This window comes from Falco peregrinus, chromosome 1, assembly GCF_023634155.1.
Source record: "Falco peregrinus isolate bFalPer1 chromosome 1, bFalPer1.pri, whole genome shotgun sequence".
NCBI classification, from domain to species: domain Eukaryota; kingdom Metazoa; phylum Chordata; class Aves; order Falconiformes; family Falconidae; genus Falco; species Falco peregrinus.
In genome coordinates this window covers 23,151,003-23,174,425 of record NC_073721.1, presented here as the reverse complement: position 1 = coordinate 23,174,425, position 23,423 = coordinate 23,151,003, and the positions used below count along the sequence as shown (strand labels likewise).

The following is a 23,423-nucleotide window of genomic DNA, read 5'->3' as shown; positions in this document are numbered from 1 at the left end:
TAACCCGGGATGTGATTCACCTTCTTTGCAGTGAGAGCACACCTTAAGCCACATTCAGTGCAGCATCCCCTAAGTCCCTTCCAGGAGAGCTGCTCAGCCAGTTGGTTTCCAGCCTGGATCTATGCAATGGGGTTTTCCCACCCCCAGTGCAGGATTCTGCACGTCTCACTGCTGAGCTTCAGGAAGTTTCTGTTGGCCGAATCCCCACGTTTCTCAAGGTCCCTCTGGACTGACGCTCTGCTCTTCAGCACGTCAGCCACTCCCCTTAGTTCTGCATTGTCCACAAAGTTGCTGAGGGTGCACTCTGTCCAAGGGCATGCGTGGGAGGTAGGGGGAAAAGGCACAGGGAACAAGGGCGGGCCAGGGAATATTCAACAGCAAAATTTTACAGTAGAAAAATGAGAAGTCTGGGTAATGTTCCCCAATGTGGTTGAAAGGGAAGGAAGCAGCATCAGGCATTGCAAACTGAACAGATGAAAGCAGAGCAGTGCACAGACAGGTCTGGAGCACCAGGAAGGCTTGTAACGGGTGCTTAGGGGTCCTGCTGAGCACCCCCATCGGCAGTATATACAAGCAAAGCTACCAACTCTACGTAAACAACAGCAGACAAGACACTTGCACCAACACACTTACCCCAGAGCAGAAGGCTGTGCCATTTGAGTCATCCCTCCTGCTCTTTAAGGGTTTCAAAGGGAGAAAGTCTCACGCCAGTCTGAATTTCAGTAGTTTACACCCATGGTTCTGCCAGGTGGCATGCAACGGTGCTATACTGGAGTGGTGTCTGCAGTACACTGTGTACAAAGCTGTCAGCAGCCACAATCAGACACAGTGTACTCAAGAAAAGCTCCTGAACATTGGCCAAGCAGGATTTATTCCAAGCTCCCCATGCACCACTTGTAACCCTTCAATATACATTGCTGCTAGGAAAGGTAGCTCACTCTCTCAGAACCAAAAATGGAAAGGATTAACACATGTTTTTTATCCCCCCAAAGAAACATGAGACCATTTCACCTTTGGAAAACAGGCTGTAGTCACTGGCTGCTTCCTAGAGGATTACTTGCCCAGTTTCAAGAAATCCTTTAAGGTTTTTTTTTGGTAGGGATCCCCATGCTAGCAGCAGATGTTTTGATGGGAAACTAAGCACTCCCTGAGTTTCCCAGACCCAGAGAGCCAGCATAGCAATCCTACCCCCAACACTTTCAGGAGGTAACACTTTTTCAGAAGAGGTAATGCTTGGGATGATTCTCATTTGCCTTGGGCACACCATGGCTCCCAAAAGGGGGGCTGCGAGCAACGCAGCCATGTAACGACCAGAGATCACTGCCAAGACCCTGGAGACGCAATTGGCACAGGGCATCAGATCAATGTGGCTCCTGCTCCCAAGGGGGTTTCCAGGGCTTGTTTCCTTGCTGCTTTTTCACCCACAGTTTTTATGCCACTCCAGGATGGCAGCTCCCAAGGTTAGGGTGAGGTTGGGAGCCTGATCAAAGTTTGATGGTGGGAGTGACCTTTGCAACCAGGAGTGGGGTTGCGAGTCCAGCAGCAAAACCAGGAACAGGGCAGGCAAAGAATATTTTTCCTTTTCCATAGCTTGCTCTCTGTCCCACAGCTTTTGTTGCGGGCTTTTGTTGTTGGTTGGGTTTTTTTGGTAAAGATTAGCTATTTCAAAGCATAACACAGAAGAACTTGCCGCCTGTTTAAAAGCCATCTATGCCCCACCTCAAGTGTGGAAAGCTGGAATTTAGCAGGGAAACTGAGAGAAGTTCCTGGAGTAGCTTTCTGTGAAAGATTTGGGACCTCAAAGTAACATACCAAGATTTCACAGCACATTTTGTAGCTACTTAGTTTTAATATGCCCATAAACAAACTGCTCAGGAAGACTTCTCAGCACATACTGGCCTCAATTAACTACATGTTGAGAGATGTAAGGCTTGTGAATGCGGGGAATGTCCAGGCAGAGAAACCTGGGCTTGCCAAATCTCTCTGGAAAGCACTGTGGCCGTAGTACACAGGTATGTGTACCAAGCAAGCCTGCACCAACATCTCATGCCCACGGTCACACCAACAGGAGCAGATACAACTTGTAATTCCCATAAGCAGAAAATACCCAGAAAAGAAGCTCTAACCAATAGTCCTCAGAGATCCCAGTGGCTTGGGGGTACTTTCAACTACAAAGAAGAGAGGGTCTGAGTCTTTTCTGCCTTGGGTTTGGGGGTTTTCTGTTGTCTTTTATGTTTGCCTGTAGACCTTGCATAAACAAAAATAGAACTGTAAATTCATCAGCTGCTTTGTTCTGTGCAAGTAATTCACTCGGCTCTATTCACAGCTCAACCTCATCCTGCAGTGAAACTCACATGCTTTGGTTTGTTACGCCAGCATAGTCTAATTCCAGAGATCACAAAAATAATATTCCAAGTTTAATCCCAAAGAAAGGATTACTAGGGATCAAATCCATTATTTCACAATAAATCCCTTTTATGTCTTCTTTTTTTTTTTTCCCCCTTCAGCGATCAAAGCAAGTGGATTTCAGCTTTAAAATGCTGCTGCCATACAGCAGAAGAGATCCTTGCTCAAGGCACAGGGCTCAACAATTACTTTCATTTTTTTCACAGTATCAAAGGAGATTTATTTTTTCCCCCTTGCCAAAAATAAAGTCTGGTCTAGATTCTCAGCTGCAGCTGAGAGCACTGGGAGAAAAAGTAGCTGCAGCTCATTTTTGCAGCTTCCTAATCTTGTAGAACAATTTCAAATGTTCTCGGTTGTCCACAGCCTGCCACCGCTGTTTATTCATTTGAAAGTCTGAACCAAAAGGCCAAACTCTGGCTTCAGCAAAGGGAGATTCAGAGACCATGGAAGGTGGGGTTTTTCCTCTAAATACAAGGCTAGACTCAGCTCACGAATTCCAGGTTTTTTCTCATTTGATATTTCCATAGTTTGCCGTGCAAAGCTAAGCAGATGAATCAAGAGCCTTTAGCATCCTACCATCCAGCGATGGGACATTGCAGCTTTAATCCCTTGCATGCAAGTTTTCCATGCAACATGGACAGAGTCACCAACCACAAAATCCTAGACCTGCTGGCCTTGCTGGAAGAAATGACAATCCTAGCATGGACAAAGACAGCCACCTGCTCCCCCCGTAACACATCTTATGGAAGACACAAACAGGAACTAAACTGGTATCAGCCTTGACCACGTGCTACGTATAAAAAGTACGAACTTGACTGGGTAAAACAGATTGTGCATCGTCATTACTGTGAAGTCAGACTCTTTATGGTTTTCTGCTAACAGGACCATATTTTTAGTCCTAATCTCAATCTGTTTGAATTAGCTCTGCTAAAGCGAACAGAATGATACAGGTCAGATCAATTATTACGAAAAATTCAATTATGATAGTGCCATATGCAGCACTATAAAAAGAATGCAGCTGTACATATGGCTGATGAAAGCAACAGCAGTTAATGGCACAAATGTCCAGACATTGTGATGTCCTTTAGTCCTTCAACGCTTTCTACATGGGCCATGCTGAGAGGACGAAAAGTGCCTACACTTGTCCTTTTTGAAAAACTGCACCAGCTTTCAAATGTCCCTCTCCACCACCATCCAAAAAGCCAAGAATCATCTTCTCATGGAGGCTGCATGGAGCACTGAGAGTTTCTTTTAGGAGGTGGAGTTGAGTTGATCTTGCTTGTGTCATGAAAATTTCCACCAAATATAAATAAATAAATAGATTGCCCAATATTTCTTAAAACAAAAGAGCTAACTTACCCTGAGGACACTTGTGGCCATGAGGTTCTAAATCCTTAAGCCTGAGCTGTCCTTCAACCATGAGCAACAGAGCACCTTGCATGGGCTAAGTCCAATGTGCGGGCTAAGTTGGATATCCATCACCATGTGCACGGTCGGGACTTGAACATCCTGAGCACACAACTTAAAAAGAATGCTGCATATGCTGGAGACTCACCCCTTTTCCCAGGAATGGGGGCAAATTTCTGCTCATGTCAGAAGCAGCACTGAAACAAAGCCTGCTGAGTAATGCATAAGTCCTGAAAAAACAAAACAAAACAAAAAATCAAAAACTTCCCATTCCATACTTTGGAGTTACAGGAACCAGGCCTCTCAAAAAAACCTGGGAAGAGGATAAAGACCTTACTATGCCCTGATAAAGAGGAGATCTGTGCCACCAGCCTTCTGGCTTCCTTTGTGCTTTCATCGTCTAGAGCACTGATCTCCAAAGTGGGATGCACAAGATGATCCACTGGGTTGCAGGAAGAAATATTAGAATTTCAGTAACATGTATGTAAAACTATATACACACACATTGGAGGTGCATGCTCAAAAATCTTTTGTAGATAGGGGTGCATGATCAAAAAAGTTTGGTGACCATTGACCCAGAGGAATCCCCAATCCAGACAGCAGTTTCAGCCCAAAAGCTCAGGAAAAGCAGCTGCAACGGCAGGGCACACAGCCACCCCTGCAAAGCTGAGGGAAGGGAAAGCAAGTGTGAGACCATCCATCACCCCCAACATAGGAGGGATAGCACAACTGGCACTCACCACAACAGTGAAACCAGCTATGCAGACCACTGTCCTGGTCATGGAGGAAACCAGCCAGGGAAACAACACCAAAATAAAACCCTAAGCCCAAGAAAAAAAATGCATTTTCTTTACCTTCCATTCTCCACAGAGATGATTTTGGTGCTAGTCATAGCAGCAGAAGGTAAGCTGCTTCTAGGGAGAAATACCATGCCTTGGCATTCCCTTTCAGCCTGCAATGAAAGAGGAAGGAAGTGACCAGGACTAGAAGACAGAGCAAAAACCTCTGAGAAGTTGCCATCAACTGAACATACACACACACACACAAAAAAAAGCCCTCAGTGGATTGACCAGTGTTCAAAAATATGTCCAAAGGATGCTCTTCCACGTCAAACTGCACTGGCACACTCCTCCTGCCCAGGCTTCCAGATGGTCCGTCTTTTTAGCCCTGCCTTTATTTTAAGCAGACAGCCTGAGGCACAGCAGGACATATCATTGCTTTATTTTAGACCAGGGAAAAGAAAAGTTCTCCTAGCAAAAAGAAATTATTTTTCTAAAATTAAAAGCCCCAAATTTCTCAGATTTCCTTTTATTCTTATTCTTCCCCACACAAACATACAGTTTTTAGAGACCATAGCTCAGCAGAGATTTAAAGGAGCCTCTTGAAGGTTGATAGCCCCTGTATTGCAGTCAGTGATTTACAGATAATTTTTTTTTTCCAAGTCTAAATCATGCATTCCGTGCTGGACAACTTCAAGTGCAACAGAACAGAGCCTAGACATTATAAATCTATTTCTTAAACAGTTTTCAAGGTTTTCAAAAAGGAACCTGTTAAAATGATTTCACACTCTCAGGAAAAAAAAAAAAAAAAAGAAAAAAAAAAAAGAAGAATTTGTGTCTGCTATGGAACCAATTGACTTCAGAAAGCATATCTTAAATCTTGATAATTATGTACTGCTTAAGTGTGATACTAGAGCAGATCTTAATACAAGGGAAAAACCCAGCTTTGCATCTCCAGGGGTTTCCGGGCTGGGAACTGAACAAGATGCTTTTCCTGACGCCATGTTCTGAAAAAGGAGGGGAAAATAATCAAGAGCAGCATGCACATGCAGTGGGAATCAAAACGCTTTCTACTGTTTCTCTTTTCCTTTTTCAAAAAGCTGCTTGACAGGACATCTGCAGAAGGGAGGGAAGGATCTCCCAAAGACGCCACAGTCCAGATCCTGGCCATGCCCACGGAGTGGCCCTCTCATGCGCTAGAGCTCCAAGGCACAGCTCTCACTGCAAATACACAGCTTGAGCAGACACCCAAGAAGTTCTGTGCCCCCACAATTAAAGAAGCTGTTGGCTTAGGAACCCAGCAGCAGGCCTGTTCTCATCTGATCCTCCCTGGTGTTTGGCCCTTCGCTGAAAGCTCACCCCTGGAAGATGTTAAGGGGAGCAATCTGAGTCAATCAGAAACACAAAGCCACTCAGTCTCAAAAAAAGTGCTTGGATGTGAGTCAAACAATACAAGTTTTGAAAATTATTTTAGACTAAATTCTTCCTCAGGACATGATCTCCAAGGGCGAAAGCCTGGCTCCACTGAGGCCAAGAGCAAAGCTCCTGCAGACCTCGGCAGGACCTGGCTCCCACCCAAAGCAAACTCTTCAAGTCTCAGTCAAGCTCTTCAGCTGCAGACGTTCATTTCTATTATTTTTGTAGCCTTTTTGTCTCACCAAAGGGATCCTTCCGCAGTAGCCATCCAAAAGCCGTTGACAAGACAGAAGAAATTTAATTTGCAACTGAAAAAGAAGGGTATAAATTATTTTTGTTCTCCAATTAAAACCAGTACATCTGTGACACAGTCTCCAAGCCTGTCAGTGTCAATCTGGCCAGTGGAGGAGTCCCACACAGCTCAAACTCTTCAGGGACTGGGATTATGCTCTGTTCTATTTCTGCACAGCACCTAACCCTACAGGACCCTGCATCTGCAACGGGAGCCTTCCAGGGACCATGGTAAAAGCAATTATAAGTACAAGCATTTTGATTTTAGCCTTGTTGACTTTCCTTTTGCCAGCATTGTTTGTCATTCCCAGCAGACCAAAGGCATTTTTCCCTCATGGGGGAGAGCACTGTGACAATGATGCTGGAGCACTCGCCAGTTTTACATTTGGAACAACAGCATCAAGTAAAACATGAACTCTCAGTTTTACAAGTTTTGTAGCTTCTGATGATTTGTTTTAAAGCCTCTGCTCCTGAAAAAAAGGTAGTTAGACCAGTCTCAGTTCTTGCTGACAGAAGGAAACATCTAGTCATCATGGCTACAGGGTACGGCTCAAAAGCACTACTTTGTTTTCCAGCTTTTTGACACGCTCAGAGAACAGCCCATGCTGGACTGATTTTGTTCTTTGAGGTAATCGTGGACCAGCCAGGTCATCACATGGCTGGCAGTGATGAACACCCATCACATACCAACTCCATGGTACTCGACCACAGGAGCAGAAGCGACCGCAGTGCCTGCCAGAGGAAAGACACTTTCTTCACCCAAGAAATCAGCAACACCTATAACCGTAACCGACATCTATTTGCTTTGTTCCTGGTGTTAAAACACCGAGAATTTTTGCCACAGGATTTTCCCCCCTGAATGCCATGGGTTCAGACCTTAACTCTCTCCTGATACCCAGAAATTTTCACCATATGCTTACGATTAAGAAACCATTCTCAGCAGCCAGAAATACAATATACTTTGAAGGAAAGAAAACAAACCAGGTCTTCATTCTATCTTCTACTCTCCACACACTCTGACATTTTTATGCAACCGGAACAGGGACGCACCCTTCTCATTTCTATATGCCAAGTTGGTTAGCTGCCATGTTATTAGAGCCCACAAATCTCTGGCTTCATCCAAGGAAGGAAGTCAGGCTCCAGCAAAGGCAAGCTGCATTGAACTTGCTCAAACATGCATATTTAAAGTGCTGTCTTCTCCCACAGCCCGAAGGACGTTGCACCACCATCCAGATAAAGCCTTAGTGTAACACGCCAAAGCGGTTGCTTACGTTACAGTTCGGTCCCAGCCACTAAAGGCAGATGTGAATTTTAGACCTCAAGAAATGCAGGGCTACTTGAGCCTCTGGTAGCTCCAAAGCCTTTGCCCAGCACACAGGGAGCTCTTGAGCTTTCATGTAATTTTCTTTGTTCATGTTTTTCAAATGGACACATGGATCACCCATCAACAGCTTAGTATTGCTGAATCACATCAGAGTAGTTCCACCAATGTTGTCTTAAGCCTTTGTCTCATCTGTTGTGGCACCCATGTGACTACAACCACGCTTATGTGTCTGGGTTGGTGACAAACAGAAAATTGTGTTTGATACCAAATGTGCATCATTTTGGCATTTCTTGAACCCATCTACCCTTCCCAATTTCACTAGGGCAGGAGAATTGGCAAGCTGCACTTCTGAAACAAGATGGAAACAATACTAAAAACTACAGGAACTACAGCCAGCTCTTCTGAAGCTCTTCTGGCCCTTCAAAAGAGATACGGGCAACTGAGGGCAGGGCAAGCTCGAAGGTAGACCTACATAAGTTCCTGTAGGAAAAGCCGTAGGATAGCCTGGATGCACAAGCTTAATTTTAGTTTTGGAGAAGTTTTCATAGCAGTTTGGCACATTAAATAAAGTCTTTGGTTATATTCAAACACACATCAGGAAATGTCCAGTCATCTTGACTTTCACAAGTTTAGAAGAACTCCTGAGAATATTTTGCTGTAAGGCTAAGCTTTGTCAGAGGGAGAACTTCACAGACTTCTACATCATCCTCAAAAGAACCAGCCCTGAGAGTCATGCAAGATTCCTCCTTCCTCTCTCCCTTCACCTCAAATCAACCCCTTGTAAGAAGTCTTAAGTACCGCAGTCATCTGTGAGTCACTCACGGCACCTACGCCACACATGTAGCCACCTGAAGCAAGTACCGCTGGAGCCAAGCTTCATGCTGCATGAGGGACAGAGTGTTCCCTCGGCAGCACGTCTCGCTCCCTTGGCAGCTGCTGTAAAGGCTGTTCTTTCTGCTGTGGACACCAAAGGAAGTTGGAAAACAACCCAACCTTCTATCAAACAGAAAGAAAAGGGGCGGGGGGAGGAAGTTACAAATCAATAAATATACCAAATAAATATGGAGGGTTTGTAGAGCTGATTAACTCAAAGCTTATTTCCCCCGGAGCCAGCTTCTAACACCACCCAACCACATCTAGACCAAGTTCTGAAAATTCCCATTCTTCACCCAAAAGGAAAACAGGCAGCTCCCCCTGATTTCTAAGTAACATGCTTTCCTTTCCAGCTGTTTAGGTCCTGTGCACTTTAAATGCCTTCCTCAAGCTAGCAGCAGTTCAGAAGCAGGTGATGTCTGTGGTGTACCAAACCCCAGATGCCCTGATGCACACTTGCGCAGGACCACAAAATGAGCTTGAGAAATTGTGACAGTGTGAAAATGCTAGATAGCATCAGCTAGAGTTGGGATTTCTTTGGAGGGAGCAGCCATTTTCTCCCCGCCCCCCAAAAAAAAAAAAAAAAAAAAAAGTTGAAAGTGTGAGAACTGGGAGAACACATGGGTTATTTATGAAACCCTCATGGTGAGAAGGACAAAAGCAGTTCATAAATCTCCACACTAGCCAGGAGACCAGCCTATCTGCAGAAATAAGGGCTCAAAAAGACCTTTGTGGTTAGAGCATGGCCACAAGCTAACGAACTCTCACAACAAAATAACTCACTGAATTCTTGTAAGAACTCCCACCCATGCTGGAAATAATTCATGCATTTTCTTAGCATGCCTATGATTTGCCTCAGGTTCTTCTGAGGATTTTTCATTACAAAATGTTGTTCCTGGAAAAATTTAGATTTATTAAAACCGAAACTTTTCACAGGAGCCTATAGGAATAAGCAGCAGTCTGGTGCTCAGAAGCCTTGTGGGAAAACACACAGACTTAAATTCCTGCTAGAATTCAGCTCATGGTTTGAACCTAGATTTTCCACCTTTGGTTTACTACCCAGATCTGGGGTATAACTCTCTTTTGCCCAGCCTGAGATCCCCCTTCTTGAGGCTTGCAGTCAATCGAAGGTATTGAGCTTGGCAAGGTAATGTGACCCGGTGGTAGAGACATTCCCTCTGAGGGATCTGCATGTTGTGAGGGCTCTCAGCACCACCAACCACCACAGAGCAGAAGTCCCCGAACTATTTTCACTGGTGATCCTGCTTCCAGTTTCACTTCAAGCTTGTGACTCCACTTCCACAATCCCTTAGGCTCTGCTATAATCTGCAAAGCGCCAGTGATCCCACCAGGCTCTGAATATTGGGCTTCCAAAAACACACTAAATTGTTTCCTCACTGGTTTTCTTGCTGGTTTATGGCGTGTTTTTTCGCTGGTGATGGAGAAGGTTTACCCACCACCAGTAATTCATTCTCATCCAACCCAGGTTTTAAATTGTGTTTCTGATTTTACCACTGAACCCTTGTGCTGTTTCTCACTGTGGTATTTACTCACTGCGCAGTAAACACAACATTGCACCCTGAACATCCTAAGTGAAGATCTGACAAGACCTTATTTCCATATTTCTGGCCAGGGCACAACTTTTGTTTCAGAGCTGTTCCATTTTGTGGTTTCAAGTAAGGTCCTTCAGCATACTACATACGCAGGCAACATTCACGCTGTTCTCCAAGCACAGTACTGGTATTGAACCATCTATGTTGTATTATTGCAAATTTTGGACCACAATTTGTCACAATTCAGTGTTCAGAGGTCATTCTAGAACATCACATGGTTTTCTAAAGATGAGGCAATGACAGCGTGTGTGACTGTACGGTAGATGCAAGTCTGCTTGTAGCGTTGCAGGATTTTGTTACAGCAGCTTTGCTTATTGAAGTGAAGGACTTTTGCAAGTCTGTGCTGCTCTTTGGGGAAAGCTGTGTCTGTACAACTATTAAATACAGAAGCCAGTAAAGTCCATGTAACTTTCTCATCACTGCACACATTTCAACACCTCACTAGATCACAAGCTCAACCCATCTCACCTCATATCTTTATATGCATCTATTCTTTTGAGATTGCAATCAACCAAAAAACAATTAATCACATGCTCTAAATAACACATAGGTATGTTTAATCTGGAAATAATTCTTCTCTTCCAGTATGCAAGAACTGTAACTATCTCAAAATGAGTTAGGTCCATAGTGGAACATCTGCTCTGCTCCCTGGATTAGAGAGGATTCTGTAGGAAACCACACTGTCAGCCTTATAGCAGATGGCAACAGCATCATTCAAATTGCCTCTTTCTCCTTATGCTTCCCAACACAATGCAACAGCAGTTCTCCTTAAGAACAATTGATGCTCCCCATGCTAACTCTAGAGCAGAAGTTGTCCGGCCTGGTGGGTCTCTGTAGCTCCCACAGTGCGTTCATGCCGCCCTACACAACAGGGCATTTCTTCTTTCCCTAAATCCACAGGCGAGTAATACCTTCCCCTACAACTTGCTAGTCCCATTTGGATGGGCAATAGCAACTTCCAGCTTGGGACCCCCAAGACAGACTTTGGCAACCTCCCCGTCAGCAGGAGTCCGCTCCTGCCAAAGGACCAGGGCAGTCATGGCATTTTCTAGCCAAGCAGTGAAGCGGGACAAAGGTCCCCCATCCTTGGTCTCTGATGACCCGTGCCAAGGCTGACATCTGTGGCCGCCTTTCCCCCTTCTCCGTGGACAGCCTGAGGTCTCTCCAGGTGAGCATCTGCCCGACCGGCTGCTTGTGCTTCTGTGGCTGTTCTCCGTCTTGACCAAGAGGTGGAAGCAGAGCCCCCTTACCCTCCAGCGTACAGGGCTTGCACCGAAACCCCAGGTTTATTACCTCAAAATTAGGATCTCCCTGCTTATATGCAATTACGAGTGATGTCTGTCTCGAGTCAGAATGCTCGGACAAGATTGTTCACGTCCTGCTGTCTGCATAGGAAGTGCTGAGGGTTTTCCCTTAGTGCTGGGGCACATGATCCTCCAACAAATCAAAAAATAAGCAGTTCAGCACCATCGGCGCAGTCTTCATCTTGCTCAGCTGGTTGCGTGCGAGGAGATCACTTATGCAAAACGCCTAACTTGGCCCTGGTGCAGAGCCCAGGCTCGAGATCCTGCAGCATGAGGAGCTGGGAGAGCAGGAAGCAATGCTGGGAGCAGGCGGACTAGATCACTGCATAGGGAGTAGGTCCTTGGGATTAGATCCCTGCTCCTGCACAGAAGCAAGGGCAGGTATGCCCTGGAAAACACTAGCTGCCAATTAAAAATCAAACCCAGCAATGCTTTTACAGGATGCAACACATGTTCCTTCTTTAATTGCATCCTTCAAACAATGAAACCCTTGTACTGAAATTATGGGTACATGGCAAGATTATTCCCTGAGTATTGTTAAAAATATAGAGCTAATATTATTTTTTTTTTCAATATGGCATGCAATAGGTGATCTTGAAATGAGCACTTGGCTGTCATGGGTATTTATCCATGGCATTTAGACAATGCTGATTGCCCAGATCAAACAAGTGAATTCAAGAATCAAAACTGAAGCAGACCTGGCTTCTTGTCATTTCTTTACGTTTTTGCTTGAAGTGTTTTGTTTGCCCACCCCCTCCCCCCCCAAAAAAAACCAGCCAATTCCCACGCTATACAGAGCTGTTTTTCAGAGCTTTTATCACCTGTCAGAGGAAGAACGTGGGTCTGTTTTACTCAGCCTAGGAATTAACAGCACACTATTACTATAGATCTGCACGCACAGCAGAGGCTGCAAAGCACAATTTAAACAAAAAAGGAAAAAAGCGCCAAACTTACCACTAAACATTCAAGTTGCAAAAGTTTCAGTTATGCAAGTGCACATTTCCTGGGTGTGAACATCTGACACACAGTAAATTAGGTGGAGAAGGAAGTTAATAAATGAGCACAACCAGCGCAGTTGAAAAGTAAGTGGATTTGAAACTTTCTAAATAAAATCAGTCATTCAAGCCTCCGTGCTTTGAGTCAGCCTGCGTGCAGCATCTCAACTTTGCAGCTGTGCACAAATGCTTGCAATTACCTCTGGAAGACATACTCCCAAAAAAGATACACAGGTTCCCTGGATTTTGTGGAAGAGAAATACATATTGCAGGGAGGATTTCCTTACACCCATTTCAAAATGCTGTGCCTGCTAACTTAAAAAGAAAAAAAACACCATTTACTCTTCCATTGAAAGAAAACCCTGGGCTACTTTCCCCGCCCCAGTCTCCATGGGACCCTACACCGGACTCGCTCCAGTTAGCAGATGCCTCTCTTGCACTGGGGGCACCAAACCGTTCCTAGTATCCGATGTGGGTCCCCAGTGCCGAGCAAAGAGAATTACGCCTTCCCCAGACCTGCTGCATGCACTTTGGCCAGCGCAGCCCTGGACAGAGCTGACCTTCACTGTTGCCTATGGGTAAGCTCACCACCCCTTTGGGACCCCACGCCCCCTTCAGCATAGTTCTCCTTCCACCAGCTCCCCAACCCTTTTTTCCATTCCATACCTCCAGTATGGATCCCATGCCTCAAATCTGTCATATGAGCATACTCCATCTCTGCCATCACTCCTCTGGCCTATCCAGATCGTCACAGCGTGTCTTTATGAAGCAGAATCAGGTTTTCCTGTATAGACAAACTCTTTTTGGAAGCATCTCAGTCTGGTTTAGACCTGCTAGCCTCCTGGAGAGCAAGTCCAGTCTGCACCCTCAGTGCCAAAAAACAAGAGAGAGGTTTGAGTCGCTCTAGATTTTAGCAGCAAGGAAGTAATTTTGCAGCCAGCCCATGATTTAGTACAAATTTTCTGCATATTTTGGTTTTTTTCCTGTAAGCTTGCTGCTCGTCATTGCTTTTCATCCCCTATCACAACTACATTTGAAAGGCAAACCCTTACCTTCCCTCAGACTCCTTCTGTGTGATAATTTTTCAGAAGTTTGTTGAATCAAGTAGCAAACCATGCTGATGTTTCGAGTGTCTCAATTTGGTTCCTGTTATCAAATCCAGAAAAAACCCCACAGATCTCCACAGCCAAACTCACTCAAGAAAAACTGAAAACAAACCAAGTAATAGGAACGTCACATCCAAAAATAACCGTATATCCATCATTAGTGGTTTGGTTGCTCTTAGGGAATCACAGTTCAACAAGGACATACTCTGCCACTCTGTGAGCAGGATTTCATTTTTGAAAGGGAGACCAGATGTAAGCAAGACTTTTAAAATCTTTATGGAATATAAACCACAAATTTAAGCACTGACAACTGTGCTTCTTGGTTTATTACCTGGGAGTATTAAGCACTGCACAGAGTGATCTTCGCTGTGTGTGAGGGGCATCCCTAGGATGGATCCTGAAGCGGTGGGAGCTCTCCATCCTCAGGGATGCCCTAAATCACCTGGACACAGCCCCCCAGCAACCTGCGGCAACGTTGGCCCTAGGGACCTCCAAGGGTGCCTTCCTACCCAAGATTTTCCATCATTAAATTCTATCCAGGCTGATAGCATGGCAGATCCTGCTTTTTTTTTTTCCCTCCTCAGAACACTCATCAAGGTCTCGTTCTACCCAAAAACGCCTGTTCAGTGTCCATTTACAGTTGATGAGCAAGTGGGACTTTGGCCTAAACCACTGCCAGTTGGAAGTTCAGCTGAGGCCATGCACCCCCACCATACAGGCTTTTCCTTTTAATTCCCCATCACCACTGCTGATTTACAGCCCCCAAAGCAATGACCCAGCACACTCCTGCCATTTACAGTTTCCCTCCCCCAGTAGGCGGCAGGAGGTGGCTGAACACCAGCGTTTTCTCAAGGGGGTTTTGGCAGCTGAGGTGGTGGTACCTGCAGACAGCAGCGAGCTGCAGCCCCTGCTTTAGTCCCCGCTGTGCTGCAACCCCAGCCTGTGACGCCGAGGACATAACAGATGTTGGATCCTGGTGTGCTTTTTTTTTTTTTTTTTTTTTAATTTTACTTTAAGAACAGCATCTGGTTGGCTTGCTCCCAAGGCTGTTGTTCAGTTCCACAGCCAGCTTCAGCAGTGGCAGTGGACAAACCAGGCGACTTCAGCAGGATTTACCCAAATTCTGCATTACTTGTTTTTTCCAAGCGCGTATTTGCATACAGCCTCTTATTTACCTGACCACTTCCATAAAGCTTTTTTTTTCCCCTAAATTAGTCCTTCCAAAATAGCCCTTTGCCAGAGCGAGGTGGTGAAAAAAAAAGCAATAACAACCACCACCAGTGCAAGGGTGCAGGAACAAGTTGTGCATGGGGATGGGAGCCCGAGCAGCAGCCAGGAACCGGCGGCGTTGTGCAACACAGGGCTGGACGCAGCCTGGCCAGCCCCGGCCGGCACTGTGACCAAATGGCACCACTGCTGTGGGATCGGGGCCAGCACTGGAAAAAGCTCATCAGCATGAAAGTTCATAAAAACATGAAAATGATGCTGGCAAAGCTTTTCCCCCTGCAGACCAGCACAGAAGTGTAAGGAAAATACCACCAAAGTGAGGTCTTTTGGTTTTGTTTTTGGTTTTTTTTTTAATAAAAATTAGCACATGTCCGAGAATCAGCCCAGGCCAGACTCTCACTATGGGAATCACACCCTCCAATTATTTTCAATTAGAAGGATGTCCAGACTCACCAGCCAGTTTTAATCCCACTAATGCATTCCATGTACACCTTTAAGTGTCTCCCATCCAGTCTGTCTTGCAGGACAGATATAATGCCTTCATGGGAACCAAACATATCTCATCTGTGTGAGACTCAATGTTTAAAACTTGCCAGTTGTGAGCAGAAAAGGCTGGACTCTGTGTTTTCCCATGATATTCATTACAGTATTAATTGTTATACCCCCTCACTCCTGCCAGGGCTTAGGTCAACCTGCCTCTTTGTAACGGCTTGAGTTGTCATCCTGCAGCCTCTCTGGGGGCTGCCACCATCTCTATAGCAGTTTTTGGTAGCTCATAGAAGCACTCAGGCTTCTTCAAAGCTGTCAGGAGCTACTTATCCAAAAGCCAAAGGCATTATCATGCCTGTTTTTCATTCATAGTGACATGGGAGGGCATTAGGGTTTGCCCACCATGCCTCTCCCCCACTGGCATGGTGTCCCAAGGGAGATTTTTCTGGCTTTAAGAAACTCTAACACCTTTCTGGTCAATTTATCTTCTGAGATCTCACCCCAACTGTTTAACCTCATCCATCGTGAACCAAGTCTACTTACCTGAAGGCTCAGGTCTCCTGATGGTGACATTGGCAGTAGAAAGGGGAGATGGTGGCATTTGTCTTCTGTTTTTAATCCTATTGGCCCAACATTTCTTCTCATTTACTTCCTTGGTGGCTTTGAACAACTCCTAACATCTCATCGACTTCCATGGCTCTCTGTTTGCTATTTCCATCTCTCGCAGACTGTTTTTTCAAGGCTTGGTTTGGTTTCCGCTTTGAATGGAAGTCAAGCTATCTTGCTTTCCCCTCTATGCCAGCCTGGCTATTTTGCCAGTGCAGTCTTCCTTACCAGGTTACAGGCTTTGGAGCATCTGGGAAAAAATCCTCGAGCAATTCCCCATAAACCGGGACTAAACAGCAGCAGATTCCTACGCCAACGCCCAGTTTCATTTTGTGTCAAGCCAACATTTAACACATTTCATTTGCACCAGGAGACTTTCTGAGGTGGAATTACCGTCTATAGCATTTAGCAATTCCAAGAATATTTTATAATTCTGACAGCCTGCATTACCCTCAAGCCTGCCATAGTAAACACGCTCTTCCCTTTCCCTCTATTGTAGATGGCAGTTCAGGCAGTCAGGGAGGTTTTGTGTTTGTTCTCTAGCATAAGCCAAATGATATTACTCCCTTTCCCCCCCCCCCCCCCAGAAGGACATTGACCTGCAGGCATTCAAGAGGATTTTCCTCCTCCCTCTCCACATTTTCAGCAGCTGGTCACAGTCACTGTTTGCAAGAGGAAGGATCCTGGAGGTCAAGTGCCTTTCTAAGCAGGTCTTTGAAATCAGCAGTCTGACCTCCCAGGAAAGCCCTCCCACCTGATTCCAGTAACCCCATTTGCAAGCAGAAGCTAGCAGCATTGGTAGGAAGTACCTTCACAGCTGGCATAGCATTGGGAAAAAGTTGGGCTAGAGACCCCTAAATTTTTCTCTGATCCTAAGCCCCATTCTCTCTCCTCCACTAGACACTTGACCAGATTATTCCCTCATGTCCTCAGGTGCTTTGGTTTGCCTCCACATCCTGATTCTGTGCTACACAGAGGCATGGCTTTCTCTGTCACCTCGTTTAGGTATCACTTAATGCAGCCACATCCTGCAGCACATTGAATGGGCAACCAAACACGCCCATTCAATAGGAGAGCAGCTGACATCTCACAAACCCAGGCTTTCCCAGGTACATCATTTCCCACAGGAGAAGTTTCCTTCTTTGGTGGGCTCTGTCTTCCCCATGAGACAGCGTTCCTCACCTACACATTCATCTTGCAGCAACAGACAACGTGCCAACATCTTGGTAGTGTTGGCACTCAAAGACAGGACCTACAAGGTGCCGTCCCCATGCCTCTTGCACAGGGCTCAGCTGCAGATGAGAAAAGCGGCAATAACCAACAGCATCTCTGCTTTAGGGAGAGACAGGAGAGAGGGGTGAACCTCAGCCAGGGCGGTCCCTGGGTGATGGCCTTGGACCCGCACTCCTCCAGCCCTCACAGAGGCTGTGCCAGGCTCCTTGTCATTTAAAAAACATTTGAATACAACCGGTTTTCTAGAGATTTAAAGGGTCATAGATCTGGGATACTGAGTGAAAGAATATTTTTAAAGGTGCAAGAGATCATTTACGTAAAAAACCCCACGGTTACACTTTAACAACTTCCCTTTCTTTCCAGAAAGACAAGCGTTTCACGAACTGTAGCAGATATTAGCTTTCCGTGGCAGGAGAAACCAGTAAAGATGCCTGTAAAATAAAAATAGCACAACAAATAGAATTAATAATTAATAACAATAAACAGCAAGTTTAAAGATTGCAGAAGCAGCAGTGGTGACTTTTACCAGTTGATCAGCTACAAGGTATTTCATCTTCTTACCCTTTTCCCACCGTACCCCGTAGTACATTGGCTGGACTCCAGCCAGCCAGAGTCATAGCAGGCTCCATTGATTCTTGCAAGAAAAGCATCAATTTTTCACCCTGAAAAGAAGCATCTGTTTCAAGAGTATCCCTCTATCAGGCAGCATAGAAAGACACCGCATTCCTCCCAAAAACCTTGTCTAATCACCCATTTGGTTACGCACCTAACCAAATAGATGGCTCACAAGCACTTCATTTCCAAAACGTAATTAACACCAGCCCCATGCCCCGGCTTCAGCGTGCTTTAAATGAGGTGCAAGTATTTCTGGCTTCAGGAATAACTGCGGCCTGCATCCAGCAACCAGATGGGGAGATCTTATAGGGGGCTTTCCACAGCAGTACAATAGCTCTAGGGAAGTGAAAGTAACTTCTAAGTGACTTTTAATGCTACAGCTGCTGAAGCAAAATAGGGAGAAAGTAAGGAGAGAGCTGGATTTAGAGGTCAGAGATGGAGAGACACTAAGTTACATTCAAAGGGGAAGCAGCTGAAAGGCAATCCCAATTTCAGAGTTCCCAAGATGGCTAACAGGGCAATGAGTCCACGCTATTTACATGCCCAAGCACGCACACCCACACACCCCCTGATGCTTCAAGACGACAATCCCATTCAGCACGCGCTTTCAGGTTGGGGAAGGAAATTGCTGTTAATCAATGGCAGCAAAGGCATGGGCTGGAGGCCAGGAGAGGAGAGTCACTAATGGGCAAAGCAGATGTTGCTTGAGTCACTGCAGAAGGCAGGCAGGCCCAGGGCTAGGGGTTAGCAGAAGCGATGCTGATCCAAGCAGAGGTGCTCAGGAGGTGCAACAGGGCTTTCGCGGGACTCGTCCTCCAGCTTCATCTTGGGATGCACCTCCAGAAGAAACATGCCTCAGCTGCTTGTCCTCCCCAGGGTTCAATACACACTTCAGTCCTGTGCATCACTAATTCTGCAAAGCCAGATCCTCCCACTGCTGTTAATTGGACTAACTGGAGCAGAGCCTCACAGAACCACAGCCTCTGCTGACTTGTCCCTATGCTTACAGCTCAGCCCTGGCTGGACATTTTCCGAAAAGCTCACACAAAGCCAAAAGAGGAGGAGCAAAGAATAATGAAAAAGCCTCCTTTTTCTTGCCCCCTCCCACAATTAAGCTAGTCATAGCTTCCAGTCCTATTGTGTGACAATATGCTTTCTCCCATTTTAGGTACACATGCATTAAGCTGAAAGAGATAGGTTGCAGGTATGCAAGCTGGAAAAAAAACCCCACCGTTTTCTTAGTTTTGTTTTATTCTCCACAGTCACCTAAATGTATATTTTTTTAATTCTATACAGATTTTGACCCTAAGATCAACCCAACATGGGCAGAATATGGGTGAGGGAACCGTGGGTAAAACCAGTGCTGGAGCTTTGCTTGGGCTGGAGCCACTCCGAGTCTGAACACCCACACCAGGGTAAAATGCTACTTCTGAGCAATCACTGTTCTAGGAAAAGGTGCAGCCCTTTCCATTATGTTTATGACAAAGACTGTCACGCTGCCCAGAAGGATGCAGTCATAGCGAGAAGCCGCCTTGTAGGGCAGAAGGGCTGACCTGGGACTTTCTGCCTAGGGCTGCTTCTCCAGCCTTAACGCTGTGTTCTCGTTTCACCTTAAAACCATGGGAGGGGAAAAAGCACAGCAGAGAGGTGACACAAGGATGTGCATATGCACATCAAATAATATATGCAGTTTCTCCACTTCTTGCTTCTCATGTGATGTGCAGATAGGTTCCAAGGAATAAGACTAAGACTTGATGTGTAGTGTGCAACTCCAAAGCATCACTCAAAATTATAACAAATATAAAAATCAAGTCATAAGATTAGTTTTAAGATCAGTCAAAAGACGAGAAAGGATAAAAGTTACAGCTGCAGCAAGGAAAAACTTCAGAGGAGTTCAATTTTTTTCCATGACCGAGCACACTGCCCAAATCCAACCATTAATCATCACAGTAAGATTTCAATTCATGCTTGCCAGCAAGCACAAGGGTTTTCCTCCAAGAGGGTGGACCAACAGGGTCAAAACCTTTCCTTTTGGGCTACACAGAGGTTCTTCACCAAGAAGAGGTAGCTCAAACTTCTTCACTGCCATGATTTCATTTTAAAATATCCAGGGAAGTCATTTAAATGCAAACATGCCATGGAAAATATTAGCCTGCTGGAGAACTTGGGAGAAAGACAACTGAAAACAGAAGTGAGAAGCAGGGAAATTTTGGACTCTGGCTGCAACATCACAGCATCAAGGGATTTTTTTTTTTATTATAACTTAAAAAAAATAATTGCAAAAAGTAGCAGTCCAATGAGGTTTGGCCGGTTTATTTTCCCAAGTCCCCGTGCAAGCAACTTTGAGCTCTTAGGAAAGAAAACAACCGTCTGTGGCCATGACACGCAAAGGCATTTTGGTAGGGGCAACACAGACTCTTGGGACCATGCACTAAACCACACTAGCTCTTACTGTTCGAGCTGTCTCCAAAGCAGCTGTTAAAACACACTGTTAGATAATCAAAGCAGCTCTAATTAACTTCCTGCTTTAGTACTACTTCAAAGTATTTCAGAGAGATCTCAAACCAGAGATTTTACAGGGTAGTTTCTAAAGGAAGGCAGTTCGGGGCTCATTCATTGCTGACTCCAAACACATTTTAAATAATCCAGTTGCTGTTTTTGTTTAAAAATGAGGTAAAAAAGGCTACATCCATGAAACGCTTCTAATACACAGCATCACCTATTGCAGGAGAAGGAACCAGCAAAAAGTCAAGTCAAACAAATCAAAGGATCTAGCCATCACCTAGAAGCAGACAGGCCAGTCTGGTCCTTCCATGTAATGTCACCCATGGTGTCTAATTCCATTTTACCCGCAAGCGTTAGAGCTGTGTAAGCGCACATGCAATCAGGGGTTTGCGATGTAAACAGGCTTGTTGGGTCTGGCCAGGGGTATGCAGCCCCCTGCACTGCCAGCAGCTCCCTAGTGTGGCATGGGCAGGGATGGAGGGAATGGATGGGGCCAAACCCTTCCTGGAAGCAATAGGCAATACACGGGACCGCAGCCCCGGATCACCATCCGCAAGCTCAGCCTGGACACGAGGAAACACTCCTCCACCCAGAGAACACTACACATGGAGCTGCGCTCAACCAGCCTTTGATCAATCATCTGCAATGAAGAACCAACTGTTGACAGCTTTGGAAGCATGCAACACCCCTCTGCTACCTCAGAGCAGGTCAGCTCTCCCGGTGAAACCCCACAGGCTGGGTAAGGAGGGCACAAGGAGCCACCTTCAGCATTGAGCTGCCACCCCAAAATGTTTTGGGTTTTTTTTTTTTTTTTTTTTTTTTTAATATCAGCCCCATTGTTGGCTCTTTGTTCATCCACAGCTTCCTCAAGCTCCTGAATGACACTGGGTTTTGAGCCACCACATATCTTGTTTTTTTCAGTCTTGAGACATATGCTTCTATGTTTATTTACCCATTTGTTTTGATCTTTTTCTGGTCAAAGAGACATTTTCCCACATATCCAAGTCTGCCTCCACTCCAAAACGCCAGGGTCTCCACGATCATCCACTTAACGACGCATTTTCTTAGCCTTAAATCACAAGTAGAGCATTAATAGCTTCCTCATGTATCTGTCTAAAGCTTATTTGAGAAGCCTCACTCCATACCCATCACACACTATTAAGACCTACGCATACATGAACCCTTGCCATGCTTTGTTTAAAACTTCTCCCCCCGCTCCCCCACCCCCCCCAAAAAAAAAAAGTTGTCACAGGCAAAAATAGAACATTTTTCCGCTCTGAAGAACAAGCGGCATTCCTGGGAATTCAGACAAATAGTGTTGGTCAGAAGACGTCTAACAGACACCAGCGCAGTCTGCAACATCCCAAAGCTGCTCCAGTGTTGTCTGATGCGAGAAAGCATCCAGTATCCCTCTTCTTCCACCCACTATGCAGAATAAAATCGGCAGCAACAAGTCTGTTTCCGCATCTTGCTCCATGAAAAAGTGTTGCTGCTCTCCAGAGGGACTTTTAAAAATACTTTTTTAAAAGAGGAAATATCTCCTGAATAAAATCTGATGCCGTCTAGAGCACAAGCCTTGTGCTGCCATCATTGTGCACAATAATCAACACTGCTGTTTTTAGCAAGGTCTACAGTTATGATTTCCTGTTACAAAATATGCAGCATTTCACATGACTCCATGCATAAATTATATATAATTGTGATTATATATATAATAGTGAATAAAACTGTATAATTGTGAAACCATGTTCAACTGAAGAGAAGTTTGTACAGAGGAGAAATTCAGGGAAATTTTCAGGGAGCTTAATACCTAATTGGATCACTTTATGTCCCTTCCAACTGAAAATATTCTAATTAGTCATAAATCACCAAATTTTAATTTCATCAGGAGATGGTCCAGTTTAATTGAATCTGTTTAACAACATGGGGTTTTATTACATCAAGGCAAACAGTGAGCTCCATTTCAAAGACATCTGGAGTATTTTGGCATCTTTCAGGCTCTTTTCTGAGTTCTTTCTCAGCAAAAGGAAGGCTGAATCCAGAGTTTCATCAACCTTCAGCTGTGCTTAAATCCTCGACCACCTGGAAGTAGACTTGGAAACTCGGAAATTTTACTGGCGACTTTATTAATCCAACATGGGTCAGAAAACCTGAGCCAGCAGCACGTAACACACTAACAACGAAAAGACTCGCATCTGAACCGAAAACACTCAGGTCTTTTGAGAGCATCACAAACAAATAGCACAAACAACACGTCTTTGAGAAAGCAAAATCTTTCTTGACAGGCTGGTGAGTAAATGAACACAACCTTCTAACCCAGGCCAGACAGGACGCATTTGAGAGACCCCTTGTGCCCAGCTTTGATTGCTGTCACATCCCCAGAGAGCAAGCAGGTATGGCAAACCAGCAACCTTTAACACAGGAGTTCAATGTTGGTCAAGCAGATAAGCATAGATAAGCCCCTGTGATTCCAAGCAGCATCAGCTCACTTCTGGCTGCTCTGTTCAATTTAATTCCTGGATAATATCCTCCCACATCAGCTCCAGATCTTTGGCCATGGAGACGTTGCTCTGCCTGCCTGCACATCATGGTCCTTCCTCATGTGAACAGAATTTAGAACATAAATAATATTAGCTGCCCTCTGCCCAGGGTCTTTTGAGGTGAAAATACCCTTCTGATCCATGGGGGTGGGGTGGGGTGTGGGGGTGTGTGTTTGCTATTTCCTATTCCATTACAAAGACTCATGGGCAGATTTTACAGCACAGCCTGGAAGCTCGTTACTATTAAATTCAACAGGTGAGAAGTCTTTCCAGCCCCTAATGTTGTTTTTTTTCTTTGTTGGAAAAAAAGTCACTGACTTGGCAAACCTTTCACAGGAAAACATCCATTCAACGAAGGGATTCATAGTGCAAGGCGCAGGGCCTGTGAGGGGGGCAGGAGGATGAGCTTCACAGCAGTCAGAGCACTGCACCAGGCTACAGAGGAAAACCATCGGGTTTCAGTCTCGATTACACCCAACATGAGACCAAGAGCTGAACCCAAGGCACCAGCATCCCCACACCCTTGCACACAGGATGCTCCATCTGCATCATCCACGAGAGGATGACAAAACCTGAAAACATCTGATGTTCTCTTTGATTGTTCCAATATAGAAAAAGGCTGGGAATTTTGTAATCCTCTGCTTTTTCATGGGAGTGGAAAACCATCAGCATCTCAAGCCCTACGAGCAACTCT

The 23,423-nt window shown here is 45.2% G+C and overlaps 1 protein-coding gene across 3 annotated transcripts in view; it reads right to left on the bottom strand.

Annotated features, from left to right (window-relative positions):
- PTEN (phosphatase and tensin homolog) overlaps positions 1-23,423 on the bottom strand; it is a 106,499-nt gene that overhangs the window by 23,462 nt on the left and 59,614 nt on the right. For 2 of the 3 annotated variants that reach the window (XR_008745427.1, XR_008745428.1), the window contains exons 8-10: positions 17,631-17,731; positions 12,368-17,500; positions 4,668-4,765 (exon numbers count right to left, since the gene is read on the bottom strand). The gene's annotated coding sequence lies outside the window, so the exon portion shown is untranslated. The remainder of the gene's footprint in view (positions 1-4,667; positions 4,766-12,367; positions 17,501-17,630; positions 17,732-23,423) is intronic. The other variant, XR_008745429.1, reaches the window with a different exon arrangement.